General features: G+C 40.4%; 1 long non-coding RNA gene across 2 annotated transcripts in view; it reads left to right on the forward strand.

The window, feature by feature from the left end:
• The window catches only part of LOC145430943 (uncharacterized), a 49,058-nt gene extending 42,711 nt beyond the window's left edge, over positions 1–6,347 (forward strand). For both annotated transcript variants that reach the window (XR_013911288.1, XR_013911289.1), the window contains exons 4-5: positions 3,635–3,864; positions 5,623–6,347. This is a non-coding gene — a long non-coding RNA (uncharacterized LOC145430943). The remainder of the gene's footprint in view (positions 1–3,634; positions 3,865–5,622) is intronic.
• The last annotated feature ends 17,692 nt before the right edge of the window (positions 6,348–24,039 follow it).

Below are 24,039 nucleotides of genomic sequence, written 5' to 3' on the forward strand. Positions count from 1 at the left end.
TGTCCTCTGTGACCGTGTGGCCGAGAACCCAGTGACCTGCTCTGGATGGTGTCTGACCCCTGAGGGCAGGGTGTACAGGGTGAATATGACAGGCAACGCCTCTCCTTGATGCTGTACCGTCGACCTTTGACATTTGTTTGAAAGCTCAGCTTTTGGAGTAGAAACATAAATCTTTAAAGGAGATGCTAACAGTCACTAACATCCAGTGTAAGCTTGGCTTTACTTTGAAGGGAAACGTTATTTGAATGCAGACACAACTGGCTTGATGACAAACTGGAAGAAAGAAAATGTCACCCACTTTAGTAGCAGTGTAAAAAAAATAACATTCAGATTCTTTGTCATTAATTATAAGCAACATGTAATTAAGTGTCAAAAACTGAAGGTGCTTAATGATTAATCATGATTTTTGATTATTATCTATATATATCTATATATGAATATGCAGCTGTCTAGTTGTTATCCAGTAGGTAAGTAAGGTTTGAGCAGGTTTACATGTAAGCAAACACTAGTGTTGTGTGACTTTAGAAATTTTGGTATCGATCCAGTACCGAGTAACTAGAGGCCCAGCACCGCCGATACTAATACAAATACTTTTGTCCTATAAAGGCAGCTTATGTAGGGGTGTGCGGTGTGTCGTGATTCATGAGATGAACCGTCATCAATTTCCAAATTCTTAACACATTTTAATGATGATCGGTTCAGCTATCAAAACGATACCAGTACTGTACCAGCACTTGTATCATGCCGTTGATATTTGGATCACTATTTGGATTTTAAAAAAATTTTTAAATCCTGCATTTATGCAATGTTGAAACTAAAGCATTCATTATTTTCTGGTGTTTTATTGTATTTTCCATTGCTCATAATTTTACAGGAAGCCTTGAATCAGATGTCCTGTAGCCCCACCAGAAGCCCTGACAATTTATCCTGAGAGACGAAGTCTGTAGACGAGCCGTTTGGTTCCCACTTTGCTGCCGCTTAAGCTCCACTTTATTCCAATTCTCATTATTCACCATGTTTTATTAGGTAGGTGGTGGTAATTTTACCTCCTTTATATAGACTTTAGGTTTAGTCCCATGGTTGCCAAACCAGAAACTGAGCCCCTCCAAATGGCCACGAGATAAATCTGAGGGGTCGTGAGATGATTAATGGTGTTGGTAACAAGAAACAATAGTTAGCTGCAACATGTAGCTACTTGTTTGTGTGTAAGGATTTGGGTACACGGGCTGTTTCTCCAAAATGTTTAATCTTTTTGTGTTTTCAAAAGAAAAATTGGCAAATGAAAGTGAGATATGTTTACCGCTCTGGACCTCTAACCTTTAAATGAAAAGAAAAATATGCTGCTAAGTAGCTAGCAAGCGGTCTGTGATGCAGAAAAATGTGATACAATAAAAGATGCAATTTTGCTCTCCATAATCATATTATGTATGCAAAATAACTTAAAACCACGTTAAGTAAAGCACAGAATTGAGTTATGTTGCAGTGCTATACACTACAGTGTACATCAGTTTATTTCTATGCATTTAGATACAGCAAATGGAGCAAAAATAATTAAAGTTGTAATTAACTTTGCAATGTCAATAACGACAACACAAAAACAAGTTGGAAAAAGCGCCTTCACAGTGAGTCTAAACTCACTGACACTGATATATTCTGGTGAGATGTGTTTTGTTCTAAAATTACCGGCCCTACTGTAGAAATCATCAGGGATGGAGAGAGCTCCGTTCCTGTATTCCAATAAATAAATGTCATTACGCCTGAAGGGGTCAAAAGTTTTTATTGTGCTTTTAATGCCAAGAAACCTGCAATGTTGTTTCTGCATTTCCTCCACAGAGCACATTTAGGTCTCCGTGCATATTTACCTAATTTGGATGGAATAGATTGCTCACAATGGTCTAATTACCATAATTATACATGTTACTATGGAAACCCACAAGTCCAGGTCCGATTCACTGTGTTTTACCTCCCAGACAGTTTTAATTGTTGTGATGTGAGATAAGAAATGGCCGCTGGCATTTTCAGAACTACTCCACCATTGGCTTTTAGCAGCTGCCTTAATTTCACTTTGTGTCAGCCGCAGCTGTGTTCAGTGTACTCTGCAACACCCACACACCTGTCGGGGAACGCTCTCTCATTATTCCAGCAGAAGAGGAATATGTAAACTTTGCTTGATGCGGTGTAATTTTGTGATATAACCTTTATTTCAAATCCACTTAATTCAGTTAATAAGTCACTAATCTAATAAAAATATAGTATGTTTACAGTTTTTCCAAATTAAATAAATGAAGTGAAGCTGACTTTTACGCTGTGCTTTATAAATTGTATATAATTTGATGGAAAATCTTAGTCCCCTTTATAAGTTGTGTTGCCAGTGTTGTCCATAATAAAGTCAGCAAACCTTTACCTGTATATCTTCTGAAATAACTGAAATAATTAAACTATAATAGAATGAACTCTGTTTCCAATTACAGCCGTTTTTATTGAAAAAGGGAAAAGTCATTTAGGCAGTCTAATTGAAAATATATCTCACATTCCGCATTAAAATTCCTCACGTTCCTCAACTTCCTGCAGAAGTTGTCATGCCCTCTGTGGCTCCCGGGCCTTTGCAGGACTTTCTGTGGAGTGTCCTCTGATTGTTTTTGCCCCGCAGAGGACGCAACTCAGATCTAAGACAACGGATCCCAATCAGTCATGGTAGCTGGCGTTTGGGCCGTGACACATCCCTCACTATTTCAGAGGTATCGATCGTTTAATTACACAATATGGGTCAGATTTCCCATGATAGATGACACTGTAAAGGAAAAAAAGACAAATTCGGTAACCGTAAAGGCAGAAAAGCAAAAGAAATTGCAAAAAGAAAGACAACTGAAGAAAGTTGGGGCGTTATTGTACAGTATATATAAAAAATAGTATTAAATATAATGCTGCATTAAATCAGTATTAATAATTTTAATTGTCCAGGGGATTTTAATGGTAACAAATGATTGTGGCACGATTATACACAGGACAAAAATGAAATGACTGGTGACAACCTTAACTGAAGTTCTTGATTAAAGTGTACTTCTGAGGTACTTCTGCTTTAGCTATAGCTTCTCCTCTTTCATACAGTTTCATTAATGAATAATATACCGATAAAGTACGAAATTATCAGGCAGCTGCATCTATTTGTATTGTGTATTTGTATTTTTTTAATAACTTAAATTTGGATAACCAGTTCTTGAAGTTCACTTGTACACTTGCCCACAAATACAGCATGCAGCAACAGCCGTGCTGTAATTCTTAAAGTAATAGTTTCCTCAAATGAACATTGATGTAACTGAGTGTAACTGAGTGTAATATTGCAACTTGTGGAAAGCTTGCTGTGTAAACTCCTCCCTGGCTTTTTTACTGTGTATGTGTGTGTCTGTGTTTATGGTGGAATCACTGTAGTCTTATCAGAGCGAATCCCTCGTTGGTGGGACGGCTCGTGAAAAGCTTTCAGGCGACATAAACTTGCGGCTACTCGTCACAGTGCGCTACCTGTGAAGTAAAAGTGACGGCGTATGGAGGGAAGGGTGAAATCTTAGCCCTGCTATTTATGTGCTCTGTCTCTCTGTCTCCCTCAGCTGTGCTATTTTCTGCTCTCCCTCTGCAGCACGGCCCTCGCTCAGGCTCTCAGCTCTAATTCTGCAGCACTCGCCGACGTCCTTCATTTGACCTTGCCGCACCACGGTGCCCTCTGACGCCACGCTGTTATAGCTTCAGCTCGACAATGCGTCATTACAGGCACACACAAACACAAACACACACTGCCATCCTGCTAATCAATAGTGCATTGGGCTCCAGGTCAACAGAGGGAATTAACTAAGCATGCCCGATCACATGGTAAGAAACATTGTCTCTGCATTATAATGACTGCATGCATGCAAAGTGGCGTGCGTCCCTGTTCCCTGTGTGTATGTACTTTCAGTAATGAGTGCAGTGCAAATGCTAAAAGCGATATTTTGCCGATGACCTGCTGTTCACTTCACAGCGTTGTGTTTCTCTATGTGGGCTGTTTGAGCCTGTGAATGGTGATGGCGCTATGGAGGCTCCTAAACCTCTTCTATAGAGGTTACACTTGTATCATCTCATCCTCCGCCTGCACCTCGCAGTGCCTTGCTGTTGAACAGGAGGAGGTAACACACGTGTGTATGTTTCAGCCTATCTTGACTCCAGGAACAGAAGCCTTTTTCTGTGCAGCAGCATTGCATTATCGTTCTCTCAAGTCTTTCTGATTAACTGCTATGTATCGAGAACGTGCCTCTGTGATCCAATTATAACACACATAATCATCAAGTGATTTGTTGCCAGTGTAAATTTTGTACTTTGCGCTGCAATAATGTGTTTTTAGGCTCGTTTAACTACAGAAAGCCACCGTACTTCACGTGCAGCATGTTATGTGGAGCATTCAAAATGCCTGTTTTTAATATAGGAGAACATTAGTACATTTCAACAGTATTCATTCTGGACCTGCATCTGTATAAAAGGCTGACCAGTGAGATAGAAAAGAGTGCATGGCATTCTGCTCTATCTCTACCGCTCCATTCCACTCATCTGTCCCCAGGGCCAGAGTCAGAGCGGCGGGATCAAAAGTAAAATCAGAGCGGAGAGCTGTATCCAATCATGTCAGTCGGAGAGGTCTCTCCTTCTACTGTAGTCTGGCAACGTCCAGGGCTGAGGGCACTGATCTCTATCAACGAGGATAAATTCAGTCAAGCCGCTAAAATGTGTGGCGGCGGACCTCAAGTGATTTAAATCATTAAAATGAGGCCAGCTGCATCATGCAGTCAATGCACGCGGTGGGGGCATCCAGCAGCCTGCTACAGAGAAAAGAGTGCCATCATCTGGCCCCCGCTGATACATCCATCCTGCTGCAGATCGCATGTGTGTGCAGAGATGCAGCAGCTGATCTGTGCAACCTGCAGTGAAGGTATTTGTGTGTGCGCGGTCATGAAATAATAGGTGTTTGGTCCGGTATGATATTGCTGTCAAACTCCTGAAACCCTTAGGCCCATCCTAAAATTACGATTTGAGTCAAAGTATCCAGCGTCCACACACATTCAGAGCATACCTCCATCGTCAAAGTGTTTCTTTCACGTGAGGCCCATTCCGTGTGATCTGTGTTATGGCACAATTATCAGGGCCGATCGAGCGAGGATTCTCTGTTTTCAGGAGAAAATGTGCAAAAGCCTGACAGCATCTTAAGAAGAAGCCAGCAGCTTTTAAGTACAGACAGACAACAATCACACATCAACTGTTCCATTTCGCAAATAACAGAGCAGCCTCCTGCAACCATTATATGGGCCTGAGAGGGAGAGTGTGTGTGTGTGTCTTGTATAATTGTAGGGTTACAGATGTATGTTTGTATTCAGTCTGCTTATTGTAAAACGGTTGTGAGGTGTTGATTCACCTGTAAGTCTGTGATTGAAAAAGAAAATCGCTGCAAGCCTCTCAGACTCACACTCGGGACAAAATTGCTTGTTAGGGTGAAATTAAAAGAGTTTTATTAGTGCTCAACTCAGCTTTCGAGGTTATCTTTGACAAGGGTCTATGTTCTACAACTCATTCAAGCTTCATTTATTTATTTGCCTTTATTGATAGGAAGGTGCAGAGACCGGGAAGACAGTGGAGCCCCTTCAGCCCCTGCAGAAGCCCTCAGCATACAAGTCGCCTGCTCAACCATGTGAGCTATAGCGACGCCCGGGATTCAAACTTTATCAGGTGTAAAACGATTTAAGCAGTCTCCTTGTTATGCGTACTTGCATCTTGTCTTTGTCATTCGCTCTCGCACACGCCGCCAAAAGATAAACATAAGCACGGCGCTGCGTGTCCAATTCAGAAAAGCCTTTGAAAAATAGACTCCGTGAAATCTCTGCTCAACTTGATGCTCCTGCAAACCACGAGAACGAAACAAACAGGTGGCGTTATCGGCGACATACCCGACAGCTAAAGCACACACGGGACCATCTAAGTCAATCAGCAATCACGTCTGTCCTGACCATAAACACACCTATTATACACGCCAGGCGGTGTCAGTGTAAACAATGCAGAACAATACACTCTGCATTTCAAGCTGCACCGACTCCTCTGATTGGCTGAATCGATCGTCGGAGGCATTTGATGTTATAGGAGGAGAGGAGAGGCATATTGATTGGAGGATAATCAGAGTCAAGCTGGCTTGGTCCTCTTCAATAATTCAAAGGAAGGATTTGGGTGAGATTCCCTTAGATCGGAGGTGTGATGTACATTTCATAGCCTGAGAGTTTGGTAGCAGCACTGGAACGGGGAGATGTGTGTGTGTGTAAGACTGAGTGTAAGTGAAATGGGGGGGGTATGCGGGGAAGGGGGATGGCAGTCACGTCACGTGTGCCCAAACATGAGATACCTTTTGAACCAGTTGTAAGCAACAGCAATGTTGTTGTAATTGTGTTCTACAAAAATTAAAACTACTATTAATATTTTGCACGTGATGTGCATGTGTGTCATTTGTGCGCTTGAGTTCATGATTAAATTCATGCATTTCCTTTTTTGGAGGCTTTTCTCACAATGTTCTTGAGGCAGAATGTATAGCAAACTGTGTTTACCTCACCCAGAGGACCTTACACTGCAATCCAACCATTGATTTTCCTCTAACACCTTCAGCTCTGTATGTGTGACTAAGCCAGTTTTACCAGCCATGACATTTCTGTGAAAAATAGAACAAGCATAAACATTTTATCATATTTTTCTTCTTTCCTGTCTTCACTGAACGCAATAAAATCTGGATCAACATACTGCTGTCGGAACCTTAATCAGATTATCGTTAAACTTGCATCAGTTCACCTCAGATCAGCAGCATGTCAAATCAAATAAACTTCATCTGATTGCCTGTGTGTGGAATTTTAGACTTTAGTTAATATAGTGCTTTAACATTTAAATTTAGAAAAAAAAAAACAGATTACCTGCTTTAAAAATGTTGTTTTTAGACCTGCTAAACTGGGGGGAAATGGTTTCTAAATAATTTAAATACCTTCAAATCACACAAGCTCAAAAATGCGCACAGAGTATTTCGTAGAACCACCACAACAGTGCCATCACATGAATAAATCAGTTAACTCTTTATTATTTTGATATGCATGCAGATCTGTGCAGCTTGCATGGGTTTACGAGACACCAGAAGTTAGTGAGCTACCAGCCAGATTCAGAGCACTGCCAAAAGAAAAGTAACAGAATTTAAATATTTAAAAGTCAGAATTTTAGATGAACACGTCAAGAGAAAAGAAATCATAAATCACTAACAAAGCCCACAATGTGCCGCGTATATATAATAAAAACGACATTGGCAATATTTCATGAGGTTTTTGAGCCCTGTTTCTAACTCAAAGAATTGGGAATTTGGGTTTTTTTTGTAAAGGTCAGGGCAATCCCTACTGCTGCTTTATGTATTGCCAGAATATTTTTTTACTTAGAGATGGACAGCAAGGGTTTCTGTCACACCATGTTACAATATTATGTGTTGTTAAAATGCATTTAGTTAAAATCAAAGTAAATAAATATGTCTATAATAATAAGTTAATATCAAACAACAAAGGCGTTTGATCATTTTTACAGTGCGAACTGCATATCAGTTTCAGTGATGGATAAAATAATTATTTCATTATCTTCCTTAATTATTTAATCTATGTCAAACATGTTGCGAATACGGTGAGTTTCAAGATTTATTTAAACATAATAAGTAGTACACTTAACTTATAGTACAAGAGAAATAAATTAGAATATAATAGAAATGTGGAAAGAAAGTTAGAGTTGATGTGTGTATGTAGCTACACATAAGCAAAGAATCCGTGCAAAAAAAATTAAAAAAATAACAATATAATAGAAAAAAAGAGCTATAATTTCACAGCAGGCGATGTGTAAATTAATTAGTACATGCAAAGTTAAGAATGTAGGAGTTGTGTGAAAAAACTAAGCCAAGAGGCTTTGTAAAGATATGATTTATGGAAAATAATTTTAGGGGGAGGTTGATATCACCCATGCAGAAAGTTGCAAACCACCCTCTGCTGAGAGTCTTAAAAAATGTTTGGATTGAGGCCATTATTGTGGTGAATATATCAGTTACAGACTGTTGCTTGGAAATGCTGCACCTTTTGAAGCCAAGCTCAAGGTGTGGTGAAGGTCTGGAGAAGCTTTAGCGTCTCCGTATTTTACGCCAGCATGACCCATCCTGTGGATCTATGTGTCGCTAGTCACACGTGTCTGGATTCAAGCTGCAGTGCTGCTTCTGCATCCCAGCGAAAGGTCACACGGGGGGCTTCCTCCACAAAAGTGTGTGTGTGGGGTTTGTTTTTTTTTCTCCTCCTGACGCTTATCTCGTAATCACTGCAATTACCATGGCAGCGCTTGTTTGTTTGTTTGCTGAAATGGTGCATTAGAGTGTTTGTATCCCGCTGACCGGTGCAGACGTGTCAGCCGGGCGTCCTGGGAGGGACACTGCAGATAGAGAGGATGCTGACTGCAGATGTGGGGATCTACAGCATATCGAGGCTACCAGGATGCCCCATGTCATCATCGTCATCGTCATCATCATGTTGATTGTGTTACTGTGTGTTTGTCTTCCTCGCTCTATCACAGTGAGGCAGAGGCACTGGGGAATTGCTGCGCCAGGTCAAGTCTCATACAGCATCTCCATACATCATTATGCTCCCTATTCACCAAAGCTGTCGATTAGGTGTATTGAGCAGTTGAAGTCATGACCTTTTTGTTTTTTTCTTACCTCATGCCCCGCCTCAAATGTGCATGGGGCAAAAATTTGTCACTAAATCTTCATTTCATCTGTTTTTTTGTCTTCATACCATTTTCTTTTTGATCTACCACAGTGCCTTGTGGTATCTTGTTCTTTTGCCGCCGCCCTTGTCTTGTTCAGCCTGTGACACAAGCCCCGGTCCACTCACTATTTGAGGAAAAGAGGTGAATGTGTAGCGAAATGTCCTTTCCTGTGCTCTTTGTCACCTCTTACCTGGAATCACATCTCCATACACACTCTAATTATCCCATTTGATGAGAACTGGGTCTCCAGTCCTAGAAGGTAGATGCAGGGCTTCTCTCCCCCTTACCATTACTGCAGGAGATACCTGGCTAATTATAGCCCCATACTGTTGTAACAGATACAGACCTGGATGGCAGGGTGTCTGGGAGGGGCAGACATTGCCGGAAAAGGAGGTTTAACAAAGGAATCTGCCTGCTTTTCAGACTGTGTAAAAGACATCATCTCTGCAAGAGGATAGAAAGAGTTTATTTTCTGTGTGTGTATAAACTCAGAAATTTTCATGTGTCGTTTTATTTTCTGGTTGGAGATTTTTAGATAACATTTTCACTAGAATAATTGTGCAGAGGGATTTTTTGGTCATGTATATTTTTCAGTATTCTGTGCATTATGAAAAATGTGTTTTGCATTCTCAAAAACACCGCATGTGATGTAAAGATCCAAAATAGACTCCACAGTTTATTATTTTTTGGGGGGATGAGGGAGGCGGTGCCAATATTAGCTTTAGCATTTCTGTATTCCAACCTACACAGTGCAAAGCATCAGGTTCAGTACAGATTGACCTTGATATGAAGTCTGTAGGTGAGCTGCAAGGCAGTTTCGCGCACACACGCACATACAAACCAACACACACAATGCGCTGTGTGTGCTTGTGTGATTGTGTGCGTGTTCTCAGCCTCTCTGACCCAGCATGTCCTCTTTCCATCATCTCCATTTTTTTTTTCTCTCATCGCTGTAATGGTTCTCTGCACTGCCTCTTTGGGTTTGTGCAGCATCATTCACAAACATCATACAGTCCTCCTCCTCATCCTCTTCCCCTCACTCATCCTCCTGTCCTTTCATTCTTTTGAAGTCCTCGATTCACGTATATTTCCGCTGAAGTGCTCCTATATGTCAGCCGACCAGCGAGAGAGACAAAGACAGGCCTGAGTTAATTACCTATCATTTAGAGCAGATGGCTGCAGATGATATGTAAATGTGTGTGTGTGTTTGTGTGTGTGTGTGTGTGTGTGTGTGTGTGTGTGTGTGTGTGTGTGTGTGTGTATCTGTGTGTGTGTGATTGTTAATATGGCTACATATATGTGTTTGTGTTTTCAGAAAAATATTCACACACATCTAATGTAGGTATGAAGATGTTTTTTATATATATTTAAAATAGGGCATGAATTGTTTTATTGCACATAGATAAAGTGTTAATGACTGAGATCATGATTATAGGTGACAATAATTTTTCTGCAGTTACTCACAGCCTCCTTCAAGCTGCCCATGTGTTCATTTTAAATGTATGTTTAACATCCTGTTCCTTCACATTAGAATTAAACTACTGCTTTGTGCATTCGCTTTAAATTATTGGAGACTCACATTTGTGCTTTAATCGTTTTACACATAGCCTCTTTTTTTTTAAATGCACAAGCCTTTTTAGGAAGTGTGAGCTATAGAGTCATCTGACCGAAGCTAGGTCATAATGAGTCTACTGAGACGTTTGTTTTTTTTTTGCTTTCTTTTTCCTTTTTCCTTTTTTTTTCTGTTGGCGACATTTTCACTGGTTTCAAAGATATTTTTCTTTTTGAAACAAGCTCTTTTGATGCCAATCATGAGCTGGTCTCTGCTCTTTCATAGCACGAAACGCGAGCGATTGTAGATCGATGATGAATGTGCAGTGAATCAGACATATATGTTACAGTGCAGTCCGTGACACAGGAAGGAATGTAACCACAGAGGGAGGGCAGCACTAAAGGGGAGATGGGGGAGGGGTGTAGTCAGATCAATAGTACTGCTCAAAAGACCTTTTCTTATACTTCACACTGTAAATCAGGGTTCTCCATGCCAACATTTTCTCAGTGGCAAGTGCATGAATTACAGTGCATATCCAAGCTATAATGTGGTCTTTTGTGTATTGTACAGTAGCTGCTCCAATGTGTGAGATGTAATGTGTGTATGTTTATTCTCCACCAACACACCCAGCAGGGGTCTGTGAATATAGTCAGCATGTGTGACTGTAAGTTTGCAATGCCGCAGATGGAGAGCCACTAATTTACTCATTATGGGGATTTAATATGAGACAGTAGCACTGCAATGATCAGAAGTAACTAATGCACAGCATCGCAATTCAGTGTGTCCTTCAGTTTGAGCCTGAGCTTCACACTCAGAACCATCCACTCTGTGGCACACTGTGCTTAGTGAGGCTGAAATATTACAGAAATCCTTCTTACTTTATTTCCTCAGATTATTATTATTATTATTTTTATATGTTCAGGCGTGACACGATGAGTGCAGCAGCAGATGCAGCAAATGGAGCCCATTCACATGATGGTTAGTCCCCTACTGGCTCCCTGGTGAGCAAAGCTCTTTCAAAGAAGTTAACGCTGCTTCAGGCCTTTTATGGCATAAAGGGAATAAGAGCAGTTTGACTTCATATGATTAAAAACTGTTTATTAATTCAAGGCTAGTGTAGCGCTTCTGTTCCACCATGTCATCATATTAAAATCTGATATATATATTTTTTTTAAATTTATGCTTAGCAAAGATATTACATTAGGAATTGTGGAGATTTCTTTAACATGGTCAAAGTGAAAACAACTAGTTTTGTTGGTATTGCGGCTGTAATTGTATAGTAGTATTTTTTTAAGTTGCTAAAAAATGTTTGATTTCATGAAATCAAATAGAATTCTTAGGTAAATCAGCAAAATGTGAATATCCTGCATCACCGGTGCACTAACAAATTCAGCACTGAATCAGCATCGTCTGCTCAGGATCAAGCTGTGGCTGCTAGAAAATGGAACCAGTCATGTGTGTGTTTTATGTTATAACAAGGAGGCCCCCTACTGGTAACAAGAGTCTCTGCACAAGCAAAATGAGTCTCCTGTTTAAGTCTCTTCATTGCTTGTCCATCTGGATTTTTATTTATTTATTTATTGTGCTTTTTGCCAGTTTAAGAGCAGTTGTTGTAATAATGTGGATTGCAGGATGATTAAAAACACTGGTGTTATTGTAATTCTACATTCTGGTCGTCCATAGAAAAGAAAAGAAATTACTGGGCTATACCAAGGATACCCCTGCAATTAGGTTTATTATGTGTCCTGCAGTCTAAATATATCCGCTCCAAAATATCCTATTGTCTTAAGATTATAGTGACCCCATTTGGAAATGAAGAGCACCACACAGCGAAATGAAAGAGGATTGTGGCTAACCTTTAGCCACGTTTGAGCGTTACTGAGTCCACATGCTCATTTTGATGCATATTTTCTCTTTTTCCTCACAGAGTATCTCTTGTATCCCCCTGCGGAGAAAAATGTGTGCACCTTTGATCTGGTCTTGCTCGTAGTCTATATCACTCCTGAAGCAGAAACCCATTACATACACTTTACGTCCAGATACACTTGTCATGCAATGGCAAGCTCAGATCCTGGCAATCAGAGGTGTGGGTGATGCCTCCAGAACCTGCATTAATATGCATGAGAGCGGAAGCTTCTCTATGATGTAATTGCAGTAGCGGCGAAGGTCAGTGCCTTTGCCCAGCATCCGCACAATATCAAAGCCCAGATGTAGACAAACCACTTAGGTTTCTTTATGGTAATCTTCATGCATTTTGAAGACTGGGGATGACTCTGCTGATAGGGGTATGAAAATAGATGAAAATCTGCTTTAATTGTGTTATCGCCAGACTTTTTATGCTCTCGGGGGTCTGAATCTCACATTACAGTGTTACACTCTCATGTTCTCTGCTTGGACACACATCACAGTGGGCCTTTCATCCAAGCTGTAAAGCTGTTTACAAGCCTCCCACCCATGTGGTCCTATTCTCATGGCTTCTCCTGGTTCTGAATATAATGGATCTTCCTTTTATTCATATTCCAGCTCTTCCCCTGATTCTGCCCCAAGGATTTTACTCTATATCAAAGCAAAGCACCCCAAACTCATAGTCAATGCAGACCTTTTCCTGCATTATAAAATGTGGGCATTGTAAATAAAATCCAGCAGTTTTGCCATTGCTGATGTGATGCACTTCAGTTATTCTCTTTGTATTGTTTTGGGCCCTGTGAATCCCTCCCTGCTATGGCTGATTGATAGAACCAGGACAGGCACCAGCTCCTATCACATAGCTATAACTGCTATTAGACCCAGTTCTGTCACAGCATGTGCCTTTCCTTTAAAGAATAACATTATGTATTACAGTATTTAAAGTGGAATCAAACTTGTCCGTGAGGTATTTAGAGAGTTTTCAGTCAGTCTTCATCAAAAAGGCTGTTGAAATGTAAGTCTGCTAATCCCAGCAGGCAAAATCTTGACTTCATGACCACTGTGTAAAACAATTCAGCACGCTCCTCTCACTAAGCCACAGCTGAGGAGTCAAAGTATGTTTGTGCTGAATATTTTACAGCTGTTGCTGACACTTTCATTTAATGCAAACATCACAGAGGACACTGACACTGTGGCCAGAACTAGCTATCCAAGAGGTCCACTGGATGGCTTTGACAAGTGTAAGAAATTGCAGCAAAGCCATTAGGATTTTTTTTTTTTCAATCAAACGCACAGCTCCTTCTGTTGTGGTGATGCCAGCAACAACACACAGATGAAGTAGAAAGTTCATTTCTAGACCTTGACAAGTTGTTTGAATGATAAAGAAGTGAAATGTTGTTGTTCTTTAGTTTCAAAGTGCTCAACAGCTGAAGGGTTTGTGCCACTTTGACCTTTAAAATGGATTGCACATGTAATGATAGCAGACTGAAAGTGGAAAAAACTCAGACATATTGTTGAAATTGGTCTTATTTTCCTTAGGACTGTCTCGGGCTGTTAGTCACCTGTTTTATAAATCATTAGCTGATTAAATTTGAGTATCTTAAGAATGCACATGTACTTCACACCAGAAAGAAACAGCTGTGGGTTTATTAAGTTATTGGTCAATTTTTTTGCATGTTGGGCCTAGTTGAGACCAAAGTTTACTGTATGTGCCAGGTTCTTTTTTGGGGGGGGGCATAAAGTATCAGACATTCCTAAATTTTCATCTGCTGGTGATGTTAAAGTCATTAAATCATTTGAATGCATATGGGTAGCTACCATCAACATCTACACAAACTGTCATTGCAATCAATCAAGATGTTTGAATGTATGGATGAAAATATAGCCTCCTGGTATTGCTCGAGTCAGAGGATCCCCAGTGATAAAAATTCATCCTCTCGACTCCATAAATCTCTGCAAAAGAAATAAATAAATCAATTCAATAATTATTGGGGTATTTCTGGACCAAAGTGGTGAACTGATCAGCACACACTGCCATTCATAGTTAAATGCTGTTCTTGTGGCTAAAAATAATCAATTGTTCTCATCATGCCAGATGGCTTTAAGATAAGGCATTTCTGAGAGGGGATAGATATCCGGTTCTGCGGGAATCCCCCTGAGTTAGCAGGATAGTGGGACACTTCCTGTACAGTACAAACTAAGAAGATTTCCATGAGCCCCTGTCAGTGCTAATAACCAAAGTGGTCTTGAAGAGTGCTCCCGCAGGGCTGTTTGACCATGCAAGGATGGGAGGAGGTGATGTTCAGAGGGGTGGGAATCAGGAGGGTGTTAGCTGATGCCTTTCAGACTGTCTCAGCTCATTTAGCTTAGGGGCAGAGCCAATCCATTTCTCTTATGTAGAAATAAGGTTCATCAACTCTGCTGTGTTTAGAAACGACTGGATGTGAGAGCACAGAAACAAGGAGTGGGTAAGATACACGAGTGGACACTGAGAGCAAAAGACAAAAATACAGATAGACACGCGAGCAAATATTCAGAGGCTTGCCGAGGGGCCTCGGGGCCTTCTGGGCATGTCCCGGTGCTGACATCAGCAGAGGCAGGGCAACATCCACAGAGAAGGATAAACCAGTAACGGCGGATGGGAGGAAGAAGAGAGGGGAGGGGCAAAGAAGAGAGAGGGTGGAGGGGGAGGGGATAAGAATGGGGGTACAACACTTGTAATCAGATCATTGGCTACAGTGGGTTGAGTCGATGTGATCAATAGAAACTGCTCGTGAAGCAGAGAGCTTTTAATGGCCCTTAATCTCCATCAGACCTGAGCAGGAAGGTGAAGAGAAGAAAAAGTCACAGGAGCAGCCTGCATCACATTACACACTCGACTTCTAGTAGAACATGCACGCACATTTCCTCTCACATACATATCTGTAAGTATATATATATGTGTGTGTGTGTCATCATATAGACACGCAATATATATGCACAGCTGTGTATAAAGTCCCAGCCGGGGGCTCCCGAGACTTCAGGACTCAGGAGTGAGCATGTCATATTTCATTCCTTGGCACCTATTCATTTCATTTCAAATGCATTACATTTCAGACCTTTCCATTCTGTGCTACCCCCTGCAATGCAAAGCCTTGGTTTGAACATACCGTGCTAGCACAGGACACATTCCAACCTTTGAATTCAATAAGCAGCCTGCCCACAGCTTGAGTGTCTTCAGTCATCTGCACAGAACTGAAAGCACAGTCCAGATATGAAGTATACTGGTGATGTGGTACCAAATCTTTGGACGCAGTACTTTCTCGCATTCCTTCAAGTCATATATTTCCTTCATCTGCTCCATAGATTGGAGATTCATATTTATGAGGCCCGGTGCTGATGCCCAAGTTCCCAGGGCAGCAGTGAAGCATAATGAACATACAGAAAAGATATTAGTGCATAATAAACCAGTACAGTACAGCTGATCTGACCCGGCCCTAAAATATAGAGTGGGCTGACAATAACCTAGATCCTCAGGGAAGACCAGGACTGTGCAATGAGCAGATACATATATATATATAGATCTATGTTAGATAAGAGCCCTCTATTTTGTTTTCCAGACATGTGCACATATAGATTTATAAGGAACAGTTCCTGTGTACTTTGTCACATTATGGACACACAAGGAAAATATTTTTTGCACCCAAGGAGTTACATTAACATTAATTTGATCGTTTTGATTGTCGCCGGCAAACATTTGAATAGATTAATGGCCCTGAATTATTCCCTGTTGCTTTAAGAGCTGCACAGATGCACCACATAAACATTTCATTTGTGCAGAAAAAAATATAAAGTTTTGAAGATTGCTCTTACTGATTGCTGACTAGCACACTGCATTATTCACTGTAATGTCTGAGTAGCTTCATAAATCAGTTGAATATAGAGAACTCTGAAGGTGAAGCACTTCCCTGGGAGTTAAAGCATCATGATAACAACATGTTTTACGTGTGGTTATTATCAAGTAATTCAAATAATAGTGAATAAAATGTAATGTGTTTGTATTTTAAAATGTTTGTGAAATAGCTGACAAATTAAAGGCGGAAAAACGAATAAATGGCGAAATATAACAAACGCAGATCCCTCCACACATGTGGACTTCATAGCATTGCTCTTTGACGTGTATTTAAAAAAGGAAGTTGATTTTATGACTTTGATGAGGTTTTCATTGTTGGATGTCAGAAGCTTTGTGAAGACAGATCAATAATGTTTCAACAAGAGCAATCGCTAATGTGACATTTGCCCCATTTACTTTATTTATAAAATGATCTGTATAGTGTATCAGCTTCACAGTGTACACCATTATACTTTCTTAAACACCTCACAGTGTGGTATAACTAAAAAATAAAACCTCAAGAGTAATTAAATATTATTCCTCCAGCTGATCCAACCTTGCACAAACTTTTAGGCACCAGCTGGTCCATCTCCCTCGTGGTTAAAGATTTATGAAGCTCACCATGGCATGACAACATATATTGCCAGAGCACAGCAGTCCATATGGTGGCCAGATTCGACCAAACGTGAGGCAAAAAAAAGTGGAAAATGCAGTGCGCCGAAGCTTCTGCTGAAAAGGCCATGATCATGAGGGAGATGGACCAGCTGGTGCCTAAAGGTTGGAGTCATACCATCAAGTGCGTTACACTAGTATGCTGGAAAAGATTCACTGTAACACACTGCCAAGGTCCACCAGATTATGGATTCATCAGCAGTAGCTCTGGTGCTTTGTGATCTGACATTGCACATATTAAATGGTTCTCCACTTTTTGCTTGACATGTTTGGTTTCTCCAGTTGAATGGGCAAAGCTCTAAAAATAATACCCTGGAGACCTTAATGAATGCTGTTGCACATTTCCTCTTGTATACTGGCAGGGATGACAAGTTTTAACCCTCTATAAGGTCCTGGCGATTAAGCTCAGGTGGAAAGGCTTTCTGATTACCCATCATGCTTACAGCAGGTTCTTGGTAATTAGTAGATAACACCTACTGTATGTCCTGTGTCATCCTCATCTGAGTCAGGCCTGCTGATGGACCTGTGTGGTAACTACCTCCATTTTCAAATGAGGAAGCATCTATTGTAACCCTTGCCTCTCTGCTTAAGCTGCTGCATGCACCCCCATACCCAGTTCTGTCTATTTCGAGGGCACGAAGTAGTATTTTGTGGCCACAATTTATTTATTTTTTGGACCATGTCATCAGAGGGGCTCCGTAGATCTGTAATCACTGTATGAACTTGGCTTTAAATGACTTTAAATCTCCTGAACATGTCCATGATTGCCATGACTTTGGTTTTGCTTCTGTGCATTGTGAACCAGTGCCTCAAACTAGGAATATGACTTTTTCAACCAAAACAATTGGTGTTGACTGTTGTGATGTTTTTTTACAAGGTGACCAAAAGATAAGGAGGGTCATCTGCGTGACGTGTTTTTCCTTCTCATCCTAACAGCATCTGTATCTGTCATTTCTGGACAGATCTTTACTGGCACATTGATTTAGGTGGTTTAATCATGCTAGAACCTTACCTGTGGACCAATTTCTGGGCTTTCGGGCCCATATTCTCCACTCTGGTTCCTCCTTAACCTTGTCAATCAACAATAGTGGCACCTGACGTGGCATTAACAAAGCGCTGAGCTCCTTTCCTCAACTCAATTCTACACTCCCCCTGCAGGCATTCGAGGCCTGTGAAGACCGTGGTGTATAGCTGTTTGATGTCAACCTCATTTTCTGAATACTGTCAACTTGACACATAACTGCAGTCCCTTGATTTCTGTCAAGCCAGACTGCACGTACTTTGCTTTCTTGTATTCTATTCTGTTCTATTCTATTCTATTCATTTGAACTGTCCATTTACCTTTAGATGGTTATAGCTCACGTTGCACCAATGCCTTGCTCTTAACATTGTGCTTTTAAACAGTATCTCAAATGGCTCCCATGTCTGCAGCAGTGTCCTGATTAAAGGCTGGTTAACGTTTCAAATTCAGCATTTACTTAGTGTTCCTGGTTCTTTGGTTTCACTCAACCATATATGGCACCAAAAAAGCCTCGATTATGCACTTTCTGCATTCTACACCTGGTTGGTGTCTATGGTTGTTTGTCCTTTTTACAGAACTCCTTTTTGCCATTGCCATGTGCATTTTTTGCTTTCGTTTATCTGTAATGAATTTCAGCATATTCACATTTGCATCTTTCTGCAAATTTTAGGGGTTCCGTTGTCTCGCCCACAGTGGGTTGCTGTTTCTTGATTTCTTCATGTCGTCTGATTTCCATGAAAAACTTTTGCCACTGTTAGGTCGTTATCCTTTTGAAGGCTGTCTGACAAGCTGCGGTATCTTAAACCTCCCACTAGCCTATACCTAATTATTTCTTCCTGCTGTACACCATATTGTCAGATGGCTTATAAGCTGCCAAGATTAAATATTTAGCTGATTTTCCTGGGTATTAACATTATTTGTTGAATCAAGTGCATATAAACTACATTTCTTCAGTACATATTTCACAGAATCATATATTTCATTGCATTTCTTGTGCATTTATCATTTAAGGTCAGCCTGCACAAAATATCATCAGCAATACCACCCACAAATTAATGAGCTCATCTAATATTCCTTTTCATTCACTCTGGTGTCAATGTGAAAAACCTTTCAAATCAGCAAAGTCTGAAAAATCAAAGGGTCAGATGGGTTTACGGAGAACAGGGAATTCACTGGGGTTTTTTCTTCCTTTTTATTTCCTGTTTTCATCTTCCCTCAAAGAACTTCTCTCCATCTTGCTAGTTTTGCTGTGTTAAAGTTTTTAAGCCAGCCAGCCTAAGATTAAATTACTTAAAGCACCAATTCCTAAAATGTCGTGACACTGCGTCAAATGTAAATAAAAACAGAATGCAGTGACCTGGAAATCTCACAAAAAACGATTCACAATAGAATATAGAAAACATCACATGTTAAACTAAGAAAATGTACCATTTTAAGAAAAATATTAGCTGACTTTTCCTGCAGGCCCTAATGCATCCCCATACTATCTGAGATGCAGGATTTTTAAACGAGTGCTGATAACAAACCGAATGGTCCTTCTGCTCATTAGTTTGCAGGGCGCGGCATCCATGTTTTCCAAAATTACTTTCAAATTTTGATTTTTCTGACCATATATCAGTTGTCCACTTTGCCTCAGAAGACAGCGTTGTTTCTGGAACATGTTCACAAATGGCTTCTTCTTTACATGATAGAGCTTTAACCTGAATTTGTGATCTGTGTTCAGTGATTTCTGGAAATGTTGCTGAGCCCGCGCCGTTATTTTCCAGAGCAGAATCGTGTCTGGTTTTAATGCTAACAGAAATCCAATTACAGTTTTAGTCCTATGCATTGTGCACAGAGATTAGTTCAGATTCTAACATATTTTTAATGATATTATGTACTGTAGATGATGATGTATTCAAAGTCGTATTCCACATATATTTTGGAAAATATTCTGTGGACTGGCCAGACAAAAGCTGAGCTTTTTGGAAGGTTTGAGTGTCGTTACATCTGGCATTAAAACTAGCACAGCATTCATAAAAAGAACATCATAGTAACAGTCAAACATGGTGGTGGTAGTGTGATGGTCTTCGGCTGCTTTGCTGCTTATGGACCTGGACAACTTGCCATAATTGATGGAACCACGAAGTCCGCTTTATACTAGAAAATCCTGAAGGAGAATTCATGTCCTATAGCTCGAGCTCGCTTGGGTTAAGCAGTAGGACAATGATCTGAATACATCAGCAAGTCCACCTTTAAATGTCTCAAAACAAAAACAAAAGAAAGGTTTTGAAGTGACGTAGTTAAACCCTCCAGTGTGGCTAACAATTTTGCAAGAGTGGGCCAGAATTCCTCACACAGTGATGTGAAAAACTCTTTCCAGTTATCACAAATGCTTAATTGCAGTTCTTTCTGCCAAGCCTGGCATTCGTTTTTATTAGATTTAGGGGGCAGTTACTTTTTCACACAGGACCAGGTAGATTTGGATCAACTAAATGCAATACTGTTTTTGTATTTCTATGAAAGCCAAAAGGTCTGACATGACAAAGGACCATTGAATGCTCCTATAGTGTCTAAACATTCATCATTTTGTGCAGTAAAAGCCACACTTTGACCAAAACACACTGTCGAGTGAGGTATATTTAATAGCAGCGTCACTTAGCAAAATCTAAAAGGGCAGAGGGGCATATCAAAGTCAGGTGCATCTCGTAGAGGTAGATTTAAATCTGTTTGTCCTTGTTATGGATGGTGCCTCCCTGTGGACATGAGAGATAATAACACTAACCACAATGCATTGCATAACTTGCCTTTGAATTTTTATTCCTTGCTCCAAGTACATGTACAGGTATAACAAGTCTATACGAAACGTGATGTATCAGATCTTTTCACATCAAAATGTAATTTCCTTAATAATTATTGACCCTATTCAACACCTGCATTAACTCAATTACAAAAAAAATATTGAGGAACTATTAGACTGCAAATGACTCATGTCTATTTTTTCATTGTGAGCGGTAATAAAGTCTTTTCAGCTCACATCTACATTATATCATTGTGTTCGGCAAAATGCTCAGTCTCTACTTTCAGTTCTCTGATAATGATATAACCATGGCAACAGAGACACCTTGGGAAAGGGCAGGCAGAATACTTAGACATTACTGTCAGTCAAAACCCTGCTTTTTCAAATGGGAAATAAAACTCTGCTGATTATTTCACTTGGCTTGCTGAGTAACACCTTGAAACTTTGGGCACGGCTTTGAATGGGACGCCGCTGACATTTGCAATTGTTGATGCTCTCGCATTACGTCACTTTTAACTGGTAGCATCTAAATATGTATAAAGAATGATTTCAAGCTCCTCTGATCAACTGCTTGTCAGTTAACATAGTCATCAATTGGACTAATGTTCTGTGAGGACGTATTGAGTGACATGCCTTGGCCCAGAGTATGAAAAACTTCAAAACATCGAGGAAGTGCCAACCCTGAGACTTGCCCTAACCTTGCCTTGAGCCATGTGTTGATGAGCCTTCAGTGTGACTGAAACTTCAAAGGCATTTCAGCTCTCTGAGCAGTGGATGCTGCTTCTTCTCTCTCATCTTCACTCGACAGAATCTCTCTCCAGAAGGACATTTTGATAGTTTGAAAAAAGAAAAATAAATAAATAAATAGAAACCTTGCCTGGCATTTTATTGGAACAGCTTTGACCACTGTGGATAGGAGCAAATTAACTGCAGGGTGACGAAGTCATTAACCAGCTACTTTGACTCCTTAAAAGATAAGTACAACATGACAAGCCATTGAAACAGAACCAAAAGAGGAGTGGGTCTGCAGTGCATATGTTTCTCTGTTTAATCCTACTTATTTAAAAGCTACAGATGTGTGGTATTCACAAAACAGTGGAGAAAGAGGTGGTTTTGCTGCACTTTTCATCAGTTAAATGAGCAAGGTTACATCAACAACACATCAGAGGTCTCTAATTAAATTCGTGGTTTCTGCATATTTAAGAATTTTGTGCACCATCACACCCAAGTAGTAATTGTGAGGGCATTGTGAGGCGAATAAATAACGAGTTTCCCGCTTAGTTTGTCTGTTGTGTTCACAGACAAATGGAGGCAGGAAGAGTGTGGTCTTTTCAAAAGCTGCCTGCAAAGACCTGATGGGGGCACAAATTAACACACAGAGGAGAGAAGTTGCAATCCAAAGCCTACAATGTTATAATTACAGCCCTTTCTTCCTCCTTGACAAACATAAAGGGGGATTTTTCTCACTCCCCGCTTGCATCCTCTTTCTCTCGCTCCTCTCTACCCCACCTCTCACTGCACAGCTTGGTGAGCAGCCATTAATTGCTCCAAAAAGCAGTGGAAGCACAACAAGTGCTTCTCATCCTGGTATAATTGTGTCTGTAGGAGTAGGAGGGCTTGAGAAGAAAGAGGGATTTGCTGCTTACAGGAAAGGCTTTGTAGTATGTCTTGGTAGCAGAGCAGGGGGAACATTTGGAAGAATGTGATGTGATGGCGCACTCTAGTGGACAGGACATTGAAAGAAACACTAACATCTTTTTGTGACAGTTTCATTTCATCAATTATAGTAAACGCAGTTAAACTTAAGCCATCAGATAAAGGAAATCATTGGCCCCAAGATAAAGCTGCAGCTTAATTCTGCATACTTCATCTTTTCATATCAAAGAGTCAAAAAAGAATGTATGTTTATATCTGTTAACATGCAGGTGCAAGGTTTCCCAAATGTCCACCGATACTCTGATGCTGACAATCCATTAAAATTTGGCTCACATCCACCAAAGTCTTTAAGGTCAACTTATTGATTTATTCGTCGAAAACTGACAAAACCCTCATAACTTAGAGTGTGGTGTACGCTGGAAACATATAGAATGTATCAAATAAAGACTTAAAATATGTCACATTTGACTTCTCCTTCAAGATCAATAGATGGATCTGGAGGTCACAGCAATAACACTGCTATATAGAACTATTTAAAACTTTGTTTCTTAATGCCATTGTTTGTATTGATAACATATAGGCATGTAGGGAATAATACATGGTCCAGGTAGTACTGACAGATGTTGAAGAGGTGAACTTATGTAGGAATTCCTTTAATTTTTACCATTAGCATTATTGCTGACGAGTTATAATTGTATTTTGGGGTTGCTGTGTTTTGTTTTGTTTTAGTCACTGTGGATGTAAAGGCGAGTACATTTCAGTAGCATTTGGATCACAGTTTGTGGCTTCTATCGAAGTCAAACATTTAATGCATCACAAGCAACAGTATATCTCTACAGTGTAGTATTAATACTTCAATTAAAGTAAAAATTCTGAGCACTTTTTCTACCACTGGACGTCATGCAAGATGTAGTCTCGAGTTCATCCCAAAGCTGTGAAATGGAATTGATGTCAGGTTTGCTGCAGCCCTCACTGATCTGTGCTGTAACCATTCATAATGAGTGCATCACCTTGTTTCTTGTAGCACAGCATGAATCTACCAGCATGTTTGTGTTGTTGAAACTGGGACTTTTCAGACCTGAAAAGTTTATTTCTGTAGTTCACAGTGCCTGGTTAATATTGACAGGGTAAATGTTGCATGCAGTGGAGGAAAAACTAAAACAACCATGTAAAAGTACAAATCCTACATGCAAAATCCCTTTTGAGGTAAATTGTAAAAGCATTAATACTCCAAATTACTAAACATACCGAAGATAAATATACTTATTATAATTTTACTTTCATGGTTGGTCAAGTCAGAGTTAGCTGTTATAGTTCGGTTCTTGAGTGAGAAAAGAAGAAAAAATAATTAATACACAACTACTGCATACACCCCAACCCTGCACCCCAACCGGTCGCGGCAGATGGCTGTCCCTCCCTGGGCCTGGTTCTGTCTGAGATCTCTTCCTGTTAAAAGGGAGTTTTTCCTTTCTCACTGTCGCCAAAGTGCTTGCTCATAGGGGGTCGTATGATTGTTGGGTTTTTCTCTCTACGTATAATTGTAGGGTCTATCTTACAATATAAAGCCCCTTGAGGCAACTGTTGTTGTGATTTGGGGGCGATCGTGGCTCAAGAGTTGGGCGTTCGCCTTGTAATCGGAAGGTTGCCGGTTCGAGCCCCGGCTTGGACAGTCTTGGTCGCTGTGTCCTTGGGCGAAGACGCTTCACCCGTTGCCTACTGGTGGTGGTCAGAGGGCTCGGTGGCGCCAGTGTCCGGCA

Source organism: Astatotilapia calliptera, chromosome 9 (genome assembly GCF_964374335.1).
Source record: "Astatotilapia calliptera chromosome 9, fAstCal68.1, whole genome shotgun sequence".
NCBI classification, from domain to species: Eukaryota; Metazoa; Chordata; class Actinopteri; order Cichliformes; family Cichlidae; genus Astatotilapia; species Astatotilapia calliptera.